General features: G+C 42.9%; 1 protein-coding gene across 7 annotated transcripts in view; it reads left to right on the top strand.

The window, feature by feature from the left end:
- Positions 1-23,772, top strand: part of LOC147683452 (uncharacterized) — a 429,669-nt gene that overhangs the window by 177,584 nt on the left and 228,313 nt on the right. For 6 of the 7 annotated variants that reach the window (XR_015300943.1, XR_015300942.1, XR_015300945.1 and 3 more), the window contains one exon: positions 11,564-14,410. The exons of the other annotated variant lie outside the window; for it this stretch is intronic. The gene's annotated coding sequence lies outside the window, so the exon portion shown is untranslated. Of the gene's footprint in view, positions 1-11,563; positions 14,411-23,772 lie in introns of those variants that run through there. 7 annotated transcript variants of the gene reach the window in all.

The following is a 23,772-nucleotide window of genomic DNA, read 5'->3' on the forward strand; positions in this document are numbered from 1 at the left end:
GCACTTCTCATAATACAAATTTTTCCTTCACTTAGGGGTGGGCGTAGGTGAAATTAAATAAGTCCAAAAAGGAGCAGTATGGCTAGAGCTAAGAAGTAGTGCATGGCTGCATACTTGGTCTACATGACAATAATGGCAGAAATACAGTTTTCCTGCATGAGCAGAATTGAATGAGCATGGTTAATAACCAAAATACACCACACTGGGGAACTAATAAGTCTGCAAAATAGGTCTAAATTGTTTGGCCAGGTGGAAGTCTACCTTTGAAGATCAACCTTATTACTGGGGAAAGATTTGGGCCCTAATCAATCTAAAAACGAATTGGCTTAACCTGTTTACCGCGGCTGTTATTTTGGCGCAGTGCGGGCGTTCCACGGAGTGGGCGGGGCCGCGTCGGCCGTTGGCCGTTCGCAGCACCAGCCAGGAAATGCTCGCCACGGCCGAGAGGAGCAAGGAAGGGGTTAAAGCAGAAACATATTTTTGGACTGAGAAAGCACACATTGTCATAGCAGTCCCTGGCACTGAGGGGAATTACCTTCTGTCTGGATGTGCTTCTCGTGAAATGTAAGAATGCTGTCCGTCACTGAGAATTTAGCCATTGGCTGAAGCGGGCTAACCCACTGCCCCATGCTGCATGCATGTTTTTGAGATGGAAGAAAAATATGAAGGGCATAATAACAAACCATTGGATAGGGCTATCCAACAGGCCCTGTATGCTTGTATATTATGCATGGGTTCAACAAAAGGTCTTGGCAAACACCATGCCTAAAAATTGGCAGCTAGGCAAAACTGACTGGGTCGTTAAGAAAAATGTAATTTACTGAAGATACATGTGTAGAAGGAAATTGTTGCATTTGTCATTGAGGACATTAAATGGGCAGGTACCTTGTGTGAGATGCTGAAAGTACCATACCTTGATATTGACAGCTGGAACCTCCTTAGATATTGATAAGAAAAACCTAAAAGGGTTCCAAATGTGTCCAAAACAAAAATGATAATGTGACCAGGATGCTGCCATATACCATGTCTCTACATTTACAGGTGGATTCCACATGAGATATTGGACCAGATGTACAAAGTCTTTTTCAGCTCGCAAACCGCCCAATTAGCAAAGTCAGGTCGTCTGTAACCTGAAAAAAGCAATTTTAAACGTACAAAGCCCTATTTGTGATTCAGTAAGCTATTACCGAACTGCAAATTGGGTTTGAGAGTCGCTATCAGGAAGGGGCGTGCCAAGGGCGTCCCTTCCTAATATCGAGTCGCAGGGACATGTATGAATGTTTTGGTCTCAAAACATTCATAATTTACCTACTCTATGAAGGAGGTGGTAACCTATTTACAAATGGGAAAGGGGCCTGAAGGGAACCTTTCCCCTTTGTGAAAGTGGGTACCAACATCTTTTAAGAGCAGACAGTGGTCCCACAAACTACTGCCTACTTCTAAATGCATCCGTTTTCCTTTAAGGAAAACGGGCTGCATTTTAAAAAAGAACTGCTTTATTTAAAAATCAAATGCAAAAACAACAGTTGATGGACAGAATGCAGAACAATCTCATAGATTCACCCAGTACAGAGATCTGGGCCTAAATCCATCGTTTTTTTGCTCACCATGCCATCCCAGTTTGAACACAGCCATATGCAAATCAGTCTTGACCCTGTGCCCCATGGTAACAGTCCAACCTGAACTGCCAAGCCAGGTCCTCCCTGGAATAGAAACAAGCATCCTAGGACGGGTTTCGGGCTTTCAGCCCTCATCAGCCAGGATAGCTTGACTCCAGTGGCATAGAGACCACGGGACTCACGTCTGAGCATACCCGTCCCACTCGGGTGACAAATGCAAAAACAACAGTTGATGGACAGAATGCAGAACAATGTCAAATATTCACCCCAATACAGAGATCTGGGCCTAAATTCATCATTCTTTTTCTCACCATGCCATTCCAATTTGAACACAGCCATATGCAAATCAGTCTTGACCCTGTGCCCCATGGGAGCAGTCCAACCCGAACTGCCAAGCCAGGTCCTCCCTGGACTGGAAACAAGCCTCCTAGGACCGGTTTCGGGCATTCAGCCCTCATCAGCCAGGATAGCTTGACTCCAGTGGCATAGAGAGCACGGGGCTCACGTCTGAGCATACCCGTCCCACTCGGGGTGACAAATTCAAAAACAACAGTTGATGGACAGAATGCAGAACAATGTCATACATTCACTCCTGTACAAGAGATCTGGGCCTAAATCCATAGTTTTTTGCTCCTCATGCCATTCCAGTTTGTAAACAGCCATATGCAAATCAGTCTTGACCCTGTGCCCCATGGAAACAGTCCAGCCCGAACTGCCAAGCCAGGTCCTCTCTGGACTGGAAACAAGCATCCAAGACCAGTTTCAGACTTTCAGCCCTCATCAGCCAGGATAGCTTGATTCCAGTGGCATAGAGAGCATGGGACTCACGTCTGAGCATACCCGTCCCACTCGGGGTGACAAATGTAAAAATAACAGTTGATGGACAGAATGCAGAACAATGTCATACATTCACCCCAGTACAAAGATCTGGGCCAAAATCCTTCGTTTTTTTGTTCACCATGCCATTCCAGTTTGAATACAGCCATATGCAAATCAGTCTTGACCCTCTCCCCCATGGGAACAGTCCAGCCCGAACTGCCAAGCCAGGTCCTCAGACATGGTGGTCTGCTGACCCCAGCAGGCCTCCATCCCTGTGAGCGTAGCCATTTCCAAAGGGTCACAAATTACGCCCTGCCTCATGAATATTGATGAATAATGAATATTATTGAGGCTGGTCCCTTGCAACCCACTGGTAGTCACAAACTTCCAGTTTCTGTGCAGTAAACCTTCCTGAACAGAAACAATCAGTAGGGGCTTTTTCCTCTTTCCATGTGTGCTGCAGAATGCAGCGTACATAGAAAAAGGAAAAACGAGGAGAAATAAAGATATTTCTCCTTGTTGTATCCCCCTTTCGCCTTCCCCTTGGGAGGCGTACCTTTTTGGCGCTGCCTCAAAATTATGATTTCTCGTAAATCTGGAGTAGTGCCAAAATGCCATGGATGAACGCCCCTAGCAAAACCCAGTAAAAAACTGCGTTAAAGGGGACAATATTTACGAGGCAGTATGAAGCCAAAAAAAGTGGTTTAGTGCTGCTTCATCAATATGGAGCAGACTTCTGCGACATGAAACATCACAAACAGTGACGTTCCGACTGCGCAACTGGCCTCATAAATGAGACCCCTAGGGCCTCATATATGAAAAGTGACGCATCGCTGCGTGAAAACAGCGACAAATCACTTTTCATTGCGCCATCCTTGCGACACCAATGATGCGTCATATTTACAGTATGACGCATCATGTCGCAAGGAGTTACAGATACGTCAGTATTTCTGAAGTATCTGTAGGAGCAAAAGTGACGCATTGCTGGAGTGTGTCACAAAAGTGACGCAACTCCAGCAATGCTTCCTTTCACATGGGGCAAGCCCCATGTGAAAGGGCCTGCGTCAGTCTTACGCCTGGTGTGAGGCAGGCGCAAGATTTTGATGCAACAGTGTCCTAAAAGTGACGTAGTGAAATCTCATAGATTTCACTGCGTCACTTCTACGACCCTTCCTTGCGTCAATACGCCCCCCTTGCATACATTATACCTGGCGCAGGTATAATGTGACGCAGGGGTTTACAAAGTAACGCATCTACCTAGATGCGTCACTTTGTAAATATGGTGCAACAAGGCACATTTTTAACGCTGCTGGTGCGTCACAAAAAAGTGACGCACCGGCGGTGTAAAAGTGACGCATGGCCTTATAAATGAGGCCCATGGCCTTTAATATAATCCAGATTCTCTCAACATAATGCTTGTAGGGTCTACAGTCTCCTTCACCTGTCCAAAGCATTTTCAAAGTCAACCCTAAGCCTAACTTTAGAGGAAAGTGTGGCGTCCTTAAGTAGCTGTGCAACCACAGCCACTTGGGAGAAGTCGAAACTGCACCACAGCTAAGAGACATATGTTTTGTAAAACGAAACTAGTCAGGACATTATATTCTAATGTAAACACTTATAAAGCTGTCCAAAAGCTGAACAATGCAATCCTTACGAAAATGTGCTTTGCTTTTGACAAGCTGAAGAGAAGCGATTTGTGAAATTGTTGAAGAATACAGTCCATTTCCATACACACATTTTAATATAATTGCTAGGTCAATGCATATGTAAGGAAATGTATGTATCAGTGTCCTGTTTCCTGGTCTATACATTGCCTCCCATCAATCTCTACTTTCCAAGAAGTCTGCTGGAAATTCCTCTGACGTCAGACCAAGAAAAAGTCATTATTACTGTATTTTCAAAGTTGTTTGGCCTAGCAGGATGAACCCTCTCAAAAATATTCAAGTGGAAATTACGTGGTTTGTGTATTTGTTTCTACAGCTGGGGGAGCAGAAGCAACCACCCTGCTGCATGTACTTTAGGTCAGCAAAAGGAAGGATGTTTTGAAATATCTTTTTAAGACTTGGGAAAATTCCGAGAAAATGTGTTGTCTTTTGAAACACAACAACTGTTTAATATTCTCTGCACAGGTCCTCAAAACACGCTGTTGGTGCTCTGGTATCCATCTTTGTCTGGTAATCTGGATCACTACACTTCAACCCTCAGTTAGAGTTTGTCAGGAGGTGGAAAACCTCCTTCTTAGCGTACAAAATGTGTTTTGTCGGTAATTGGCACAGTTTTTGCATGTTGTAATACTATGTCTCCATTACAAAAAGAGTGACTGAGAGTGCATGAAGGTAAATCATTCGTGCTGCGTGGTAATACAATTACGAAAGGAGGTATGCAGTTCCTATGGAGGGTGGGGGTGTGTGATTAAATATCAGGGCAGATATATTGGAACCAACAGGTAGGGGGTGGTTCCTTTTAGGAATTAGGGCCCTCACACACACTTGTGAGTTTCATGTTTCATCATTGGGCTTGCTCCTCGTGGAGCTGCAAGGCTCGATGGGCACCCTCTAGGGGGCTCTTTATCGGAGATCTTTTTCCAAACCATATGTGCCAGTATAGGGCCCAAAGTGTAATCACAATCCCCCCTCCTCTGTAGAAACTGCATACCTTCTTTGCTATTAGTAATACTAAGGGGTCCATTAGGGTGACGGGCGGACTTTGTCCGCCCGTCATCCTAGCGGGGATTGGGACCGCCCGCCATAAGGGCGAGGTCCCGTGGGGGGCATTAGGATGTGCCCGCCACAGTGGCGGGCACATCCTGCATTTCTAGCATTGTGGCGGGCGGTGCTCTCAGCACCGCCCGCCACAATGCTAAAAATGCATTTCAGCTTTTGCATAATCAAAGCGGCAGGCACCGCGCGGTGCCTGCCACTTTGTTTATGCAAATGTGGGCAGCCCCCACCCCTCCTTCACTCTGGGGGCCCACAGGGGGCCCCCAGAGTGAAGACCGCATGCCTTTACGTGGCGGCATTGCCGCCACGGAAAGGCATGACTGACAGGCCATACATATGTCTATGAGACACCGCCACCATATTAAACATTTTCCGCCCCGGCCGCAAGGCGACTGGGCGGAAAAGCGGCGGACCTTCTTTCCATCCGCTGCGGTCCCCCCCGCCATACTAATATGGCAAGGGGGAATTCGGAAATGGATGTCGGGCGGATTGCCTCCGCCAGGCCGGCGGTGGCTACCGCCAGCCTGGCAGAGGCAATCCGCCAACATCGTAAAGGGCCCCTATGACTCTGCATAGAAAATCCACACCCATCAGCACAAGCGACACGCTGGACCTACCACCTTTAAACAAGGAAACACTGTATCAAAACATTATTCCTTATGTATTTCAACATTCACTGTAATACCACAAATGCCAGGCACTTTAATGTAAATACGGAAATAATGGTATTACTTGAGGGGTCCAATACACCGTAAGTAAGGTTGGTACTCTTTCATCAGAACACACTGAAGCACTTACATTTAAACTTTTAGGCATGTTCATCTGAGCATCTATAGTACTGAATTCTTACACTAGAAAAGCACTTTTCCCTGAAACACGGAAAAGTGAAACAGCCTTATGGCGTCTGTCCAATTAATTTTTAAATATCATTTTATAACCATATGTTTGAAAGCTGGCCGTTCTAAATTCTGCTGATCAATACTTTTAGTAGACAACACTTCATGATTATATGGGTTTTTTTCTATCTATTTATTGGCGCTCTTTCAGGATTATTACAGACTTTTTCCAGTGGCGCTATGCTCATTTTTTGCAAATAAAATCAATAGCGGCAGAAACACATCAAGAGAAATGTTTATGATAGTTTTTCCAAATGGGTAGGGATGCCCTTTTCAAAATGCATACAATTGATGAACGGAATACAGAACAAATCAAAACATTCACCCCCAGTTATGAGATCTGGGTTAAATCCATCATTCTTTTGCTCCCCATGCCACCCCAGTTTTTTCAGACCTGGGCAAATGCAAATCAGTCTTGACCCTGCGCCTCATGGGAACAGTCCAGCCCAAACTGCCAAGCCAGGTCCTCCCAGGACCGGAAACAAGCATCCTAGGACCGGTTTGGGGTTTCACCCCTCTTCAACCAGGATAGCTTGATTCAAGTGGCACAGTGAGCCCAGTACCCAGGTCTGGGCATACCTGGCGCACTTAGGGCAAGAAAGCAAAAGAAACACAATTGATGGACGGAATGCAGAAGAAATCAAAACATTCACCCCCAGTCAAGTGATCTGGGTTAAATCATTCATTCTTTTGCTCCCCATGCCACCCCAGTTGAGACCTGGGCAAATGAAAATCAGTCTTGACCCTGTGCTTCATGGGAACAGTTCAGCCCGAACTGCCAAGCCAGGTCCTCCCTGGACCGGAAACAATCATCCTAGGACTGGTTTTGGGGTTTCACCCATCTTCAACCAGGATAGCTTGATTCCAGTTGCACAGTGAGCCCAGGACCCACGTCTGGGCATTGGCGCACTTAGGGCAAGAACGCAAAAGACACACAATTGATGGACGGAATGCAGAATAAATCAAAATGTTCACCCCCAGTCAAGAGATCTGGGATAAATCCATGATTCTTTTGCCCACCATGCCATCCCAGTTTAGACCTGGCCATATGCAAATCAGTCTTGACCCTATGCCTCATGGGAACAGTCCAGCCCGAACTGCCACGGCAGGGCTTCCATGGACCAGAAACAAGCATCCATGCCATTGGAATGGATCACTGACAGAATATCGAGGAGCAAAATATCGACCTGCCAAAATATCATGGAGAAAATATAGAATGCCGGAATATCGAATTCCTATCTTCAAACAGGTAAGTACAAAAATATCGACTCCAAAATATCGTTGTAAAATATATAGACAGTCAAAATATCGAATGTTTTAAATGTCTTAAAAGTAATTTAAAAGTAATGTAATGATAAATATAATTAATTTAAACATACTTAAAATACTTAAATAAACTTAAAATTAATAAATAATTAATGTAACTTAAAAAAAAAAAAATTAATACATATGTGTATATATATATATATATATATATATATATATATATATATATATATATATATATATATATATATATATATATATATATATTGTTTACCAGTCCGCATACACTCCGATCAAGGAAGGCACTGACACCGTGAATTTCAACTCAAGAAAGATGATTTATTCCATCATGCTGCAAAAAGACGCGTTTCGGCAGAAGCCTCCGCCTTGCTCACTTACATACATATTATTAACAAAACATATACAATATTTTCAACGTAGGATAGCGAGAGGGTTAAATTTACTATCACCACTCCAGTGAGTGCAACAGTAGAGAAAACATTGGATAGCGTAGGGGTAAAAATTACTATTCCCACTCCAGAGAGTGCAACAGTAGGGAAAGCATTGGATAGCGTAGGGGTAAAAATTACTATTCCCACTCCAGTGAGTGCAACAGTACGGAAAGTAAGTACTTCACATATGAATTAACCCCTTCACTGCGGCGGCTATTCCGCCGCAGTGCTAAGGGGGGGGGGCGGCAGCGCGGCGAGCGCATGCTGGTGACGGAACCGCTCCGTCACCAGCCGCGGTTGGGCTGTGCTCATGACGGAGCGGTTCCGTCACGGGCCCGCCCGCTCAATAGAACGCTCAGCGCAGGCGCGGAATCCGCGCCGCGCAGGCGTGCCGAGCGGGCCGTGATGGAACCGCTCCGTCATCAGCACAGCGTGACTGCGGCTGATGACGGAGTGGTTCCGTCACCATTCAGGGGAGGGGTTAAATTAAATTAAATATTAATAACAATTACAAATAATATAAAATAATTAACAATTTTATATAATATATTAATTAATCAATTAAAAATACAAATGAAATTTAATTAATAAATAAAATTACCTACTAATACAAATTATTAACCAATTAACACTAAATTATTTAACAATTAATAAAAAGTTAAATATTACAACAAAAATAAGCAATGAATAAATTTGAAAATGTAATTATTTATAATTCAATTACTTCCCACACTATTCCCCTATAAACGCACAACCCACTACTGAAAAGAAATTAATAAAATTAACATAATTTTCAATTAATCAATTAATTAAAACTATTGACCAATTATATTTTAATTAATTACCAATTAATAATTAAATACCAATTAATTCAAAATAAATTAACATTTAAATAATTATATTTAAATTACTTTCCACCCTATTCCCCTATAAACCCACAACCTGCTGCAGAAATTACATCATTTTAATTAACATAATTATCAATTAATCAATTAATTAAAATTAAATACCAATTATATTTTAACTAATTACCAATTAATAATTAATTACCAATTAATTCAACATAAATACCAATAAAAAAATAACATATTTAATTAATTATATTTAAATTACTTCCCACCTTATTCCCCTATAAACTCACAACCCGCTACAGAATTATATTACGCAAAAATTAAATACAATTAAATTAATTTAAATGATTATAAAATAAATATACACTTTTCACACATATAGTAACACAAAAAACACTTTAAATGATTCATATTAACTTACCTCAAATTCGATATTTTTGTTGTCTATATTCTGTCCATTCGATATTTTGTCCATTCTATATTTTGGAATCGATATTAATGCTGTTCTAGTCGATATTTTTGTAGTCTATATTCTGTCAATTCGATATTGTCTCCATTCTATATTTTTGAATCGATATTACTGTAATTCGATATAAAAAACTCGATATTTTGACTGTACACCCATTGGAATCAAGCTATCCTGGCTGATGAGGGCTGAAAGCCCGAAAACTATGCTTTTTTCCAGTCCAGGGAGGACCTGGCCTGGCAGTTCCGGCTGGACTGTTCCCATTGGGCACAGGATCAAGACTGATTTGCATGTGCCTGGGTCCAAACTGGAATGACACTGTACTGGGATGAATGTATGACATTGTTCTGCCCATCAATTGTTCTTTTTGCACTTTTCGAAATGATCTCTCTACCCAAATGTCATTATATTTTGAGGAATACACGCTTTGTTAATGTCTCGACTCCTTTTTCCAAAGGGTTAAAAGCGGCACAAGATCCTTGTTGTGGGACGGGGTCAGTCAAAATAGTACTATATGCATGAACAAGATCCACATAGCCGTACCGGATCAACAACCTCTTACCTCCTGACCGTTAATGACTGGTCATTCACAGACCTGCAGGAATCCTCAGTGAAAGCAGAGAGATGAGCCATGTTACTCAGTAAATAGCCCAAGGAAGTACATGTGGGGACGGTCCTAACTCAAAGTCCGACTCTGACCATTACAGTTCTCAAGATATGGAGGGAGGCGACAAAGACACTAGGTTTGCTAAATAAAATCACATTTGAAACACTCTTGTGGGATTCCACTCTACTGACAGATCTGATGACAGTGGGGGGCTTTCAGAAAAAGGACCTCCTGGGCACCTTCAAACTTGGGGTTGTGCGGGGGTCCTGAAGGGCTACTAACTTTGATGAACACAGTTTCTGCTACCTACAACATAAACATTCCCTAAGTAGGAGCCCTTCCTGGACCCAGTTGAAGACGTATAACTCCTCGAAGATAGACTCCTGATAGTCCCATTACACAAACACGCTATATCCCTAGCGACTCTCAAATACAACTGGGAAGTTGACCTTGAAATTCTAGCCGTTAAGGACTGGCAGCAGGCCTGTAGGTATCCAAGGAAGGCAGAGATGAGAGTGGGCTTCTGACTATTACAAATAGAAATACTCCACAGGGCCTACTTCACCAGGAGGCGCCTGTAAAAAATGGGGAAAGTGGTTGCTGACACTTGTCTACGGGCCTGTCATATGCCCAGTTCTCTGGTCTACATCCTCTGGGACTGTCTAAATATCTGGGTCTTGGGTTCAACAACAAATATCCAGAATCACGAGAGAATCGTTGAGGCTCACCCCATAGTTGATTACTCTGCGGAAATGGAATGATTAAACTCATCTCAAATGTGCCCTAATATTCTGCAATCTTGAACTGGTGGCCAAAGGAGACATTGTTCAGCTTTTGGGCAGTAGGACACAACCAGGGGGTGAGTGGCTGAGCGTGCAATAGGAACAAGTGCTTGCATGTAAAAGAAACAATCTATTGGGTTCGGGGTTACCCTCAAAAGTATTCCAAGATATGGGGGCCATGGGAGGAACTTAGGGACACTTGCTGAGGACACCCACACCTCCAATGAAAGGGGATGCAACCCTGCATGAACATTAAGGGACACTGAATCGAATATAAAGTGTTGGTGATGGGTTTAGATTGATGCACAGGAAGTAATGGTGCTCTTGCACAATAGGTGTAGAGGATGTGGTAGTGAAATTAAGGTATACGGTGCAAACAGGTCAGGGGAGAACAAACCCAATGCAAAACAACCCCTGCTTTAGTGTGGCTGTGAATCCACACGTACAAATGAAACAGAAGTCCTGTGCACACGTGTAAGTAGAGGGGTTTGCAGTGAAACTGGTTTTTCAACAGTAGAGAGAGATCAAATAATGCAAGATGAGACCTAGAAGGTTTCAGCAAAAGGATTTATAAGTCAATCCAGATCAGTACAACGTACATTAAACCAGCCGACACGTGTTTCGTCACAACGTGTACATTTGTGACTTCTCAGGGCTAAGATCAAGACGTCGGTCTCCTCAGTGGTTCTGTTCTGTTTCACTGCAAACCCCTCTACTCACATGTGTGCACAGGACTTCTGTTTCACTGAATCGAATATGTTCCTCACACAATCTTAGTCATGAGCCCTCCGGCATGCCTGGCTGTGAATGAATTGGCCCGGTGTTTGGTGGTGCCCCGAGTTATACACTAATGGTGTATTCAGCTGCATGTTCTAATGTGTACGCAACCCGGAGACTGCCATGTATTTGTATCATTATTAACCTTTACAGGTCGAAAATAAATAAAAAGAATCTAAAAAAACATTTAAGATTTATGCCTCTTGATAATCCTGAAGTCTGCTCACAATTAGACCTGATACTTAAATAGTCTGTACTTCTTCCCAAGAAATATGGTTCCCCATTTGATACCTGTCCTGTCCTCCTAGGATTTGAATACAGATGGCTGAACTTCTTGTGCCAAATCGAGCAGTGCTCTGCAACACATCTATTCAGCGATCAGTGGACTACTGGAAGTATGCTCAGGTCATCCTCATCTAAAAAAATGCATCCAATGATCTGTTACTACCTTACAATTACTGGCACATTTCCCTGCTCGCCTCAATGCTAGGATCACGAAAAAAAACATGTTAATAAGCAAATGACCTCCTAGCTAGAATCCAATTGTCTTTTAGATTTCAATTAATTTGGATTCTGTGCTAATCATAGCATTGAAGTCACATTGGTTGCCGCCACGGATAATCTGAGATTTATCATAGACCATGGCCAATTCTGCCGTACTGTTCTTCTGGACTAGTCTGTGGCATTTGATGCTGTTGCCCCTGTTACCGTGATGGAACAGCTCTTTAGTATAGAAATTTGCCAAGCTGCCCCCAAATGGGTAGTATCCTTTTTTAATTGAGGGGCTCAATCATTGTCTTTGGCCTCTATCTGTTTGGCACCTACACCCTTTAAGCAAGGAGTCCCACAGAGCTCCTCGATGAGATCCACCCTTTTTAATGTCTATATGCTCCCCTTAGCGGCCTTAGTACGGTCTTTTCAGTTGTGTTCCTTTTAAATGCCGACAATACTGAAATCATATCTCTAATCCTGAAGATCCGCTAAACAGTGGTGCAGCGCAAAATTGGCTATACCTTTACATATCACAATTACATAACAGAAATGTGATCTAACAACATTAAAATAAGGATTGCACTTGAAATTTACTGCTAGAGTGCATTCACTGTAGGATTAGTGAGTTTACTCATATTGTGTGCTTTAACTCTATTAAATGATATCTTTTAAAGACATGGGGCCAGATCTAGGACCCTTGTAAATTGCGACTCGCAATTTGCACTTGATTGCGAGTCGCAAATTGAGAGACGCAATTTACAATGTACTACAGTGTCAGAGATACTGATTGCAATTCCCAATGGGGTCGCAAAATGCGAGGTTCATGAATATTATGGGCCACTCGCAATTTGCAACCCTATTGGGAATGGCTAGCCCTTCCAGGGTTGGTGGCCTGCTGGGCTTAGCAGACCACCACGTCTGCGACTGTTTTTCAATAAAGGAGGTTTTTTTTATGCAGCCGTTTTCCTTAAAGGAAAATGGTATGCATTGAAAAAAAAGAAACGTTTCCGTTTCATTTTTTAAGGGAAGACAGTGGTCCCTGGGACCACTGCCTGCCCCTAAAAAATATATTCCCCGACATTTGCAAAGGGGAAGGGGTCCCCTGGGAACCCCTTCCCTTTTGCGAGTGCATGACCACCCTCTTGAAGAGGGTGGTATTTGTGAGTGTTTTGCTACCGCAATTGCATTCCTACATGGCTTTGAGGTCGCTATTAGGAACGGAACACCCCTTCCTAATAGAGACTCACAATTCTCAAATAGCGAGTCTCAAATAAATTGTGACTCGCTATTTAGGAATTGTACATGGCCCTGTGACATTTTGCATGCGCAAACGGGTCGCAAACCCGTTTGCGCATGCAAAATAGGGTCATACATCTCGCCCTTGATGAATAAACCATCCTTACTTATTAGACATGTACTCATTTTAAAATAACATTGATTTACATAAGGGTCTTAATATATTAAATGACATTTATTGTTTCGATGATTGAATAGAAACCATCCTCACTATGTAGAATGTGATTACTCTAGAAACAACAAAAGTTTATGAAATGTGTGCACTAACGTTACATGTATATGTAATTTTAATGTAGTTCTTAGCCCTACTTAAACATGATTATCAAACATTTTAATGTATGCCACATGCAATATGAATCTAATGTACTATATTTACTTGTGTTTGAGAGTGCACACACATATTAATCTTGCTTTATCACTCTAAGTTGACATTTTAGGCCTACAATTTCTATGCTGCATAAAATTCTACTTTCCATTTTTTGCTAACATGACTTGCTTGTAGGTATTTGCACGCATTAATAGTTTGAAAATACATACATAATGTACTAGCGATAAAAGGAGGGAGCCTGAGAAGAAAACCTTGAAGAAAGAACATGGTGAGCCAGAGCATTACCTGAAAGGCCTATTCACCATCTTCTTGTAACCTGGCCTGGTAGCACAAGGACAATGTCCTTCCCATGTCCAGTATAGGACCTTTTGCTAATGTTGCAATCTACATCGTGAGAATGGCAAAGGACAATGGTAGCCCTGATGATGCGTACAAAGGGGTGTTGCTTAGGAGACTTGTGTTAAAACCTAGTGTTCACACTGCTGGAATCAGATCACTTCAGATTGCCGTCAGAAAGCTTTCAGAACCTTACAGCTTTCCTTGGACTTAGATAAGTTTTGACCTTTATGCTGATTCCCTTTAACTCTTGATGAGTGTGGTTTAGGCTAACACTTCGACTTCCCTGACCCAAGAAGACCCTTTACTGAGCGTCTGCAATGTTGACACCTTCCCTTACTTCCTATGCTTTGTTTTTCTCACTTCCTGTACTTCCTTAGATTTTTCATATTTTTCTGACGTTTCCTGATTTTTAGATCCTTTAGGTTTCAGAACTATCCTCTTAACTTGGAATCTAACTTAGGTGATTCTAGATTTACCTATGTATAGACAAGAAAATCTGAGACTATTCTCTGGGCATCAAATACTGCTGCTTATCTTTTGTATTGCTCTGACTGAACTTCTTGTTTGTTTAATATTGGTATGCCTAAATATCTTTAGGAGGTTAGGTTTCTCAGTTGTTATTCTGTATCTTTATAGCATGGTGCTGAGAGTTGTGTACCATAACTTGATAGCTAACTTGTAATAAACCTTTTTAACTATATTTACTGATTCCTGGTTCTTATTGTGTAGCCAAATGGTTTACACTGTTAATTGGATTTAATTGATGTAATGGTAACTCCTATCACATCTCAGTCGGTAAGAAAGGTTCACCGGAGGACCAGTGGTAAGAGGGTTGGCCCAAAACACTGCACCACCATCAAAACTAACTTTAATGCCTGTATACAAGCAGTTTCAAGATGGATGCATGCAAACTTTCCTAAACTTAACTCTGACATGATAAAAGTGCTTCTGTTAAATGTTTTTTAAATGTGTATCTATTATTAGTTCGAATTTGAGCTAATTTTATAACAGTACCTGCATGATGTGTCATGCTGTTAAATGTTACGGTGTAGACCTTTACTGATATGGTATTAAGGTATTATTTTAGCTGTTTTATTGCTCTCTTAACCATGGTCGCTTATTTGCACAGGTTGGTCTGAGTTGAACTAACTATTGGGAATTTACAACTAAAAACCCGGTCCTACTGCACTTTAGGCACTGGCACTTTCTGAGGCCCAGATTTGATAGCTGGGGACTTAGGCCGATCTTATCAATTCTAGGCACCAGCTTTTGTACGATGGCTAATTAATTCTTCATACTGTAAGCACTTGCACTTTTTGGGATTTCTCCCTTCCCTCAGAGTAGAAGGAAGTCTGGACACTTAAATGAATAATACCAATGACGCACTAAATTGCTATTGTAAATCCGAAAGTTTTATTATGTCTGTATTATATTTTAAGTATGTGGTACTTTTATGGCCGTAATGGCCAAAATAAAGTTACTGACTGACTAGCTTCATATTCCTCATTCTTGGGGGGTCATTAGGATGGTGGGTGGACTTAGTCGGTGATTGGGACCGCCCGCCATAAGGGCGGGGGTCCCGTGGGGGTTATTAGGATGTACGGTATTAGGATGCGCCCTCCACTGTGGCGGTTGCATCCTGCATTTTTAGCATTGTGGCAGGCGATGCTCTCAGCACCGCCCGCCACAATGCTAAAAATGCACGTATGCATTTGCATAAACAAAGCGGCAGGCACCGCGCGGTGCCTAACGCTTTGTTTATGCAAATGCAGGGGGGTACCACAGGTACGCCCCCGTGTGCACCCCCACCTCTCCTTCACCCCAAAGTGAAGATCGCATGCATCTGAAACAGCCCAGGTTAATATGGCTGGCGGTGTCTATTAGACACCGCCACCATATTGGACCTCTTCCGCCCCGGTCGCAAGGGCGGAAAAACGGCGGATGGTCTTTCCGTCTGCCGCGGTCCGCCCGCCATCCTAATATGGTGGGGGGGTCATTTAGGTGTGGATGGCTGACGTATTGCCACCGCCAGGTCGGCGGTGGCTACCCCCAGCCTGGCGGGGGCAATCCGCCCGCCATCCTAATGGGCCTCAAAGTGTAGAGAATGTTGGCTGGCCATTTTAGGTGAGGCCCCTCTCTAGTTACATCATTCAAAAATCTTGATAAGATTCTCCTTGATATTATTCTCAGTAATTAATTGTACATGTGGTCTCAAGTTAGCCACATAACTGCTACTTCTTTTATCACTCTGAAAATGGTGAGAAAATCTTCCAAAGTCTACCCGTTGGACTGCTGCAAATCCATCGCTCAGGCATTGATCACTGCCAGACTGGATTACAGCCATGCAATTTCTATGAGCATATCTACCACACTCATTGCTCAATTACAAAGAATTCAGAACGATGCAGCCAGATCCATACTTTACCTTCTCATCAAGTCCAAATATCATCACACCTTCAGTCTCTTCCCTGGCTTAGTATCAGGAAATACAAGGAAAACAGCAGTTTTTAAGACTTTAGGACAGATATATCAAGGGATTGTGTTGCCCTTGTACCACACAGGGTGTCACAAGGGCAACTTATCCCTAAGGCAGATTTACCATGCAACACAAGGCTACCTTGCATTACCCTGCATTTGTTGGTAAATCTGGAGTAACTCAAGGCAGTGCAAGTCGCCGCCCTGCATTACTCTGCCCTGAGATGATGTTAAATGAGTACAGCGTCTGTATTCAAAATGACGAATGACCGTGGAATCGGGCCCAGATTTCTGATGATGTAATGGGACATTACATTACATAATCCCCTGGAGTTACCAGCACACACTGTATGGGTAACACCAAAGATTAGGAAATATTGGCCCATTCCTGGCCTACTTTCAAAGAGGGACTAGTAAGTTACTTGGTCGCTTTACAGAGAACAAAAAGAACATAAATATATTTCATCACTAAACTGTGCCGCAAATGTCAAGGCAAAACCATTAAAGCTTCAAGATCAGAATCAATTCAAATGGGTAGAACAATATATGTTTCAACAGCTTCCTAAGAGGAAGTAGATTGGTTAGAAAATGCATTTTAGCAGGAAGAGAGTTCCAAATGTTCATTGGTGGTCTGATAAATGACTGCTTTTGAGCTTGGGAGGTACTAAATCTTACTATTTTAAACTGGAGAAAGTTCTTCATCCTTAGACTCCAGAGTCCACCAGAGATGTTAAGAAAGCTAGTGGGATAAGTTGGTTTGTTTAAGTGAATATCTTTACAATCAACACAACAATTTGATTGAGTGTATGAGGACAGGGAAATGCTGAGCGTTTTCCTTTCAATTCACACAAAAAAATGTAGTGCAATAACAGGAAGCCCTTACAATAGTGAATTGCGTGCAAATTATTATCATTAGAAATTTGAAGAGAGAGCGTCCACATATCTGATCCCCTGCTTGCTGTCTTGAAATTAATGACTCTACTTACTCAATACGAAGATAATGCCACTGAAAGGAGTGAAATGGCCACAGAAGCATAGAAATACCCCCCACAATTGAGCAAAGATTGCTGAAATCCAGTGTATTTATTATTAGGCATTGAATGATCCAAAAGCCTGACTATTTTCACTGGGTAACTTTGAAGAACATTCTCTAGTGTTGCATATTGTCATACATATTCTTAAACATACAGCTAAGTATGTTATAACAATCATACAATAGTAACTGGCCATTTATAAAGATTATATTCTCTCCAATTTTAACCAAGGACATCATAGTAATCAATTTCCCAGATTTAGACGTCACTTGGAAAACAAGTGATTTTTTCTGCCTATCTCCCACATGGTGTACCAGGTTGGAATCCTAAATGAACTAACAAACATATGTCTGTATAATAGTGAGACTGCGTCACATCTAGTGGCCAACTAATTCCACAAACAAATAATGTTCCAGTAGAAATAATAGGCACCATAAAGAATATCATGTTTAAGAAAAACACATATTTATTACAGTGAAAGCACAAATAATGACATCTGAAATACTGGGCATTCAGTGGAACTAATGCACCAAAGTAGCACTCTGCTGAGCAATCACACCCCTGAGACTATAGCACCATGAAACAATGCTCCTTCAATTAATTGTTGGTCCCATTCCCTGTTCATTGAATACTGACTCGCTGCATGTGGTTTCCGAATATTGTGTTGTAGAATTCATTCATTGTAATAGGTATCTGCTTAAATGTAGAAAACTGTGTGGCGACACTTGCACACATATATCAACAGGCCACCTGAGCGCCTTTAATACTAATTGGGAAGGCAGGTGTGGATCACTGTGCTACTCCAGTTTGAACCCAGCCATATGCAAATCAGTGTTGACCCTGTTCCTCATGGGAACAGTCCAGCCCAAACTGCCATTACAGGTCCTCCCTGGGCTAGAAACAAGCATTCTATGACCGGTTTCAAGGTATCACCCCTCATGAGCCAGGCTAGCTTAACTACAGTGGCATGGCAAGCAGGGCACCCAAGTCTTGGCTCCCGTCCCACTCGGGGTGACAAATGGAAGAAGAACAATTGATGGAAGGAATGCTGAACAATGTCAAACATTCACCCCCAGTACAGAGATCTGACCCTAAATCCACCATTTATTTTACTCACCATGCCATTGCAGTTTGAACCCAGCCATATGCAAATCAGTCTTGACCCTGCTGCCTGTGGGAACAGTCCAGCCCAAACTGTCAGGCTAGGAGCGGAAACAAGCATCCTGGGACAAGTTTTGGGGTATCACTCCTGATCAGCCTGGCTAGCTTGACTCCAGTGGCATGGTTAGCAATGGACCCACGTCAGGGCACACCCGTCTGACTTGGGATGACAAATACAAAAAGAACAATTGATGGACGGAATGCTGAACAATGTCAAACATTCACCCCGGTACAGAGATCTGGGCCTACATCCGTAGTTTTTTTGCTCACCATGCCATTCCAGTTTGGGCCCAGCCATACGCAAATCAGTCTTGACCCTGCTATGCTTGGGATTATGCAGCCCAAACTGTCAGGTCAGGTCCTGCTTAGACCTTAAACAAGCATCCTAGAACCAGTTTTAGGTTATCACCCCTCATCAGCCAGGGTAGCTTGAATCCAGTGGCATGGTGAGCATGGGACCAATGTCTGGGCACACCTGTCCCACTTCGGGTTTCAGATCACCAAGCTGCACTCCCTGAAGACAGGTTCCCCACTCCCAATGAACCTGAAAAACAAGTAACCAAGCATTGGCATAGCCAATAGGTCTTGCCTTTGGGACCTTATAAGTATTTAATTATGCAGAACAATATAATTGGTGCAACATCAACTGTTGCATGGCTAAACACTTATAATGTCTTGTTTGTTCTGTTTGTATCTTTTCTTTGAGTGAATTTTCAACTTGTATATATGCAACTCTAATCTATAGTATCTGTAGTAGACGTATGTACTTACTACCTTTCTTTTGTGAATTTAGAGTTTTTCTGTTTGTATCTTTTATGTAACTCATGTACTCCGAAGTCCTTATGTAATGTAACTGGTCCTTTTCTGAAGCAATCTGACACCTTTGGGTAAAGTTTACGCTATAAAAAATCACATTAAATAAAACAAAAATAAAGAAAATTAAAATATATAAATACCAATATTCACCAAAGGCGAGCAGTCAAGGCTTAACCTGGGAGATTGTAAAGGGACTGAAACTCCAAAAGAGCATCCGATGATCACTTTCAATAAGCTCAATATCCATCCAGCAGAGTTACAGCTTTTTAGATGGCCTGGTTTAAAGGAAGTGTTGTGGAACAAACTCTCAATAATGCACTTCGCAACACGTATTATACACCCGTTCCCCAAACAAATATCTGACAACTCAACATGGGTAGTGTGTAGTATCCTGCGAATCACTAATGGGAGCTGTTCACCTCCACCCGCTCGACGCCACTAGGCTGCACATTTCAAATCACTATGTAACATACAAACCAGATTTTCCTACACCTAAGATGGCCTCCGTAAGCATGCTTGAACAAGCATTTACAACAAGGATTACTACAACATGGTCTTGTTGTACGTTTTAGTAGGCTTCCCCACTTATCTCTGATGCAGTCCCAAACTCACATAGTCCTTGAGATTCCGTTTACCTGCCACGTGTGCCTGCGGCATCATGCATGGCAGTAAACTTGCTAGATAGCTGTTCTGCCATATCGTACTTCTGTTGCTGACAATACGAGTGCCCCGAGGTCAATATCTCTCCCCCATTCTCCATCATGTGGACCCAGCCTGATACCGCGAGATACTGTCTCCACGGCCGCTCCTGGGAAAGTGCCAACACGCTATTCCAAAAGAGTGTTTCCTTTGTGCACATTAAAGCAAGACTGGATCCCGAAGCACCCTTCCAGGACGTTTGTGGAAGTATAAAGATCTTTGTAACGGTGCCCATTTAACCGCCATATTGGAAGGGTGCAACTTGCTGTATAGTAAGTACACTATTAGGTCTCGGAGAAAATTCTGGAGTCCAAATAAAACTCGTTTTTCCATTTCTAAGTGTTAGTAGAAACACGTGCCTTTCTTTTAGCAACACGGCACCCGCTTCATGACCTCTGCACTTCATGAAACATGAAGTGCGGTGCCGTGAAGCGGACGCTGTGTTGTTAAAAGGCGGGCGGCCGCACACGCATCTACAGAAGTGGCAGTTGTAAAGAAAAAAATACCTCCGCACTTCATGAAACATGAAGCTCTGTGCCGTGAAGAGGAGAGGTTGTGAGAGAGAGGGGGAGCAGGAGGTGAGCCCACGAGTGGTGCGCATGCGCGTGCTTGGGAGAGCAGTCTTCACTTTTCAAGTACTGCACACCTGCTTGTGGTGCACCACTGCTCACTCCAACAAGGTGGATGCTGCCACTAGCACAAGTGCAGTGCTTGAAAAGTGAAGACAGATGGCTAAAGGTCCTCCTAGAGCAGCACATGGGCGCTGTCTAGGTGAGACCAAAAAAGGAGACAGCATTACTGTAGGGTACCCTTTGAATTATGCACAAGTTGCACCATTGTCAGCATCTAAGGTCAGATTTGATTAGCAATGAGCATGTTGTGTAAAACACTGAACCATTTGATGAGAGACTATTTGTTGAACACTGTAGTTTAGTTGTTTGAGACTTCATCAAAGCAAAAATGTCTAAAGTGATTTTGTTCGAATTTGAGAGAGTCAAGACTGATTTGATTTAAGGATTAAGGAATGTGAAAGTTCTCTGCTAATTTGGCACTGCTGATTCGATCAACAAGGACCATTTTGACTCATGAATAAACACTAAGTTATACCTACTTCAGAAAGGGCTTAATGAGTTAACTCTTTTGGAGAGCAGAGTGGGATTATGAGCTAACTGTCTCTCTCATCAACATATATGTTGCCAAATCACAGGACAACATTTCAAGCAACAAGTGTCAAGAACAAGAATCCAGGCTCACAGAGTGCCTCTCCTGCCAAATCCCTTTTCATTCTGGTACAATCACCAGTGCAGTTCCTATTGACAGTTACTGTGGTGTTTTTCCCAGAAGGAGCGAAGGTACAGTATGGCTCAGTTGGAATCACGTGGCGTTGAAGTGAGTGGCCTTATTGACACTCAGGGACAGAAGGCTTCAACCGCCTTAAACCCAGCACCTGAACTCTGCCAGCTGTGAGTCCTCCCCTGCCAAGTCGTGCCACCTCAGTCCTGGACCAATGGAAGTGGGCCTGAAAGGTGCTCTGCCAGCCCAACTGTGGTCTCAGCAGAACCAATGCATAGGAACCACAGCACAACTCATTGTAAACCGCAGGCAGTGCGCCACGCTGCTCGACTCAGGACTTTGCATTGCAAGACCCTCATTGACAATGTCCTCGACGACAATGCAGGACCTTGCATTGCAGGTTTGCAGCTCCTTGGAATCTGACGCAGCATCAAATCTGGACTCATCAATGCTCCACAACTAGCATTTAAGGTACTTTCGTTCAGCAGGCCTAACTGGGTCCTTATAGCCAGCCCACACTCCATCGCTGGTAGCCTGAAATTATCACATTGTCCCGGTCCAGCGCTACCAGATGACCACAGCAGGAGCTTTGTTCTTTTTGCCACTATTTTCACATATATTCGACTCTATTTTTCTAAAGTGGTGTGGAATTTTTCCTCTGTTGTGTTTGCCTCTAAGTTAATTCTGACTGCGCTGTTCTAAGATGCCAGAGGGTTGAGCACAGGTTAATTTAGGGATTGCTTGTGCCTTCACCCTAACAAGAACTGTGGTTGCTGCTTAGGAACAGCTTCACCCCCCTCAACTAGTAACCTGATTTCTCACACAAAGAGAAATATTAGTCCTGGTAGAAAGCCAACCAGAGGGCAAATTAGATGTATGATTCCAGGAATTTAACTTTCCACCCTCTTTGGACGATATATAAACCAGTTATTCCCAGAGTAAAAAAAGATCACTATATATAAGGTTTAGGCACCTGTAACTCCAAGCAGGGAAGCAACTAAACTGCTTGCCCATTATGCTACTTTGCATCATCTTCTTGCAAGCAAGGGGGCTCTACCTCGTCCCCTTTTAAGAAAATATATGATAAGGCACTGCAAGGTTGCACTGTCCTCATGTCTTTTGAACTGATTCTTAAGCCTAGTTTATCCTGGTGGCCTCCTACGTCTATGGCGCCTGGAAAGCCACCAGGCCCATAAACTTATCTAGCTCATTTAATCTAGGAGTTCTGTCCACATTTTCTTTTTGTTCATTTTCTATTTGGCCCAGCATAGATTTAAATTGTTTTGCACATTAAGATGCAGGACCAAACGACTGTAAAATCTTTTACACTTTACATAAGACTAGCATATTTGCACACTAGAGAGGCAGTGATCGAGACGCATCTGCACTCTAAGACAATACAAGACAAATAGCTCCCAAGAATGTGATACATTGCCCGTTGAAAATATGAAAGCTTTTATTGTATCTTATTGTATTTTATGATCTGCGTTTGACATTGTATGGCTTACATTTATGTGCTGAAACAATAAAATAAAGGTGATAGCATGTAATGTACTATAATCTAGTTGTATCAGTGTATTCCGAATCACAGCCTCGAGATGGCACAGGTTCTGGTCATTTCCTAGTAAGAGAACATGAAATCATGCCGGTGTCAGGGTGAAGCACTGGCCTGGCCTGTAATGCTCATCACCTGACCCCACTGTTGTCCCCTTGTCCTGATTCCCCCTCAATCTTCAGATTGTTCCCTTCTTCTGTGGCACCTGCTCCTCTTTGGTCTACTCATTCAACCTCTTCCATTTGCCTTTATTTCACTTTTAGCCCGCATCCTTTACCACTGCCACACCTTCTGCTGGACGTGAGTTAATCGCTTTTTTCATACCTCTTCCGACTGCAGCCTGTCTGTTATTTCAAACACGTTTTGGCTATACCCTTGACTGCCTCCTCCCATCTCTTCCTTACTCCACCTTTTGTTTTCTTCCTACATCCACTCTACCCTTGCCCCTGTGATCTATTCTCACATGCATGAACATCATTGAGGGGTCGCTGGGGATTGCCGTTGTGACCCCTGGTTTGTCCCCTGCGACCCCTGAGCTCAGGCTGCAAGGTGCAGCACAAGGAACAGAGAAAACAGGACATTTTCATCTGAAAATAAAAGCAGCTTTGGGATTTCCTGGTTGCTGTAGCTAGGGAGAGGGAACAGTTGCAATTTGCATCTGTTTCAATTTGAATCATTAGCTAGGGGTTTGTTTAACGTGTTGCATAGACTCACATCTTTCAAGGACTCTCACACCCAAAACTCCACCAGGCTGGAACATACTTAACTTGCAGGCTCTGGGAGGACTCAGCAGGCTTGAGAAGGAGTTATCAGGTCTGCTGTTCCTAGTCTGGGCCTATTTTCATGTGTTGCTGGTCCCCAGACCCTTTGCGAATGTATGGAGTGCTCATGGACTTCATTTAAGGGTCCATCAGGGTTGCTGCAGCTGTGACCCTTGGCTTTCCCCTAGTAGCCCCAGCACTGCATTTGCAAGCCATGGCCTCTGAAGTGGTAAAAACAGTGCCAAGAACAAAGGGCAGACTCATCACT

The sequence above is a fragment of the Lissotriton vulgaris genome, chromosome 11 (genome assembly GCF_964263255.1).
Source record: "Lissotriton vulgaris chromosome 11, aLisVul1.2, whole genome shotgun sequence".
NCBI lineage: Eukaryota > Metazoa > Chordata > Amphibia > Caudata > Salamandridae > Lissotriton > Lissotriton vulgaris.